At 66.2% G+C, this 293-nt stretch overlaps 1 long non-coding RNA gene across 1 annotated transcript in view; it reads left to right on the top strand.

Moving 5' to 3' along the window:
• Nucleotides 1-293, top strand: part of LOC106728368 — a 34,443-nt gene that overhangs the window by 462 nt on the left and 33,688 nt on the right. The window lies entirely within an intron of this gene.

Raw genomic sequence — 293 nt, 5'->3', positions numbered from 1 at the left:
CGTCTGTTCAGGGACACGACCTCTTGGCCAGGCCAACAGAGGCTCCCTGTGCTCCAGGCCCCGCCTGGTGCCTGGTGGTCCCACCCGTGTGGGTTCCTGGGCGCCCTGCGCCTGGAGACTCCCAGGCTGTCCTCTGCGGCTGGCATTTCCACTGTGCAGGAGGGGTGCCCGGGGCTGGGAGTCCTTACAGGTCTCAGGTGAGCCCTACCGGGGAAGATGACCAGGCAATCAACCCAACAGGCGTCTCAACCCAGGCAGGCGGTCTCCAGTGGGTGCCCCAAGTCAGGGTCCAA

The sequence above is a fragment of the Myotis brandtii genome, unplaced genomic scaffold (genome assembly GCF_000412655.1).
Source record: "Myotis brandtii unplaced genomic scaffold, ASM41265v1 scaffold6, whole genome shotgun sequence".
NCBI classification, from domain to species: domain Eukaryota; kingdom Metazoa; phylum Chordata; class Mammalia; order Chiroptera; family Vespertilionidae; genus Myotis; species Myotis brandtii.
Note: the sequence above shows the minus strand (reverse complement) of the source record. Positions and strands in the feature narration are given on the sequence as shown.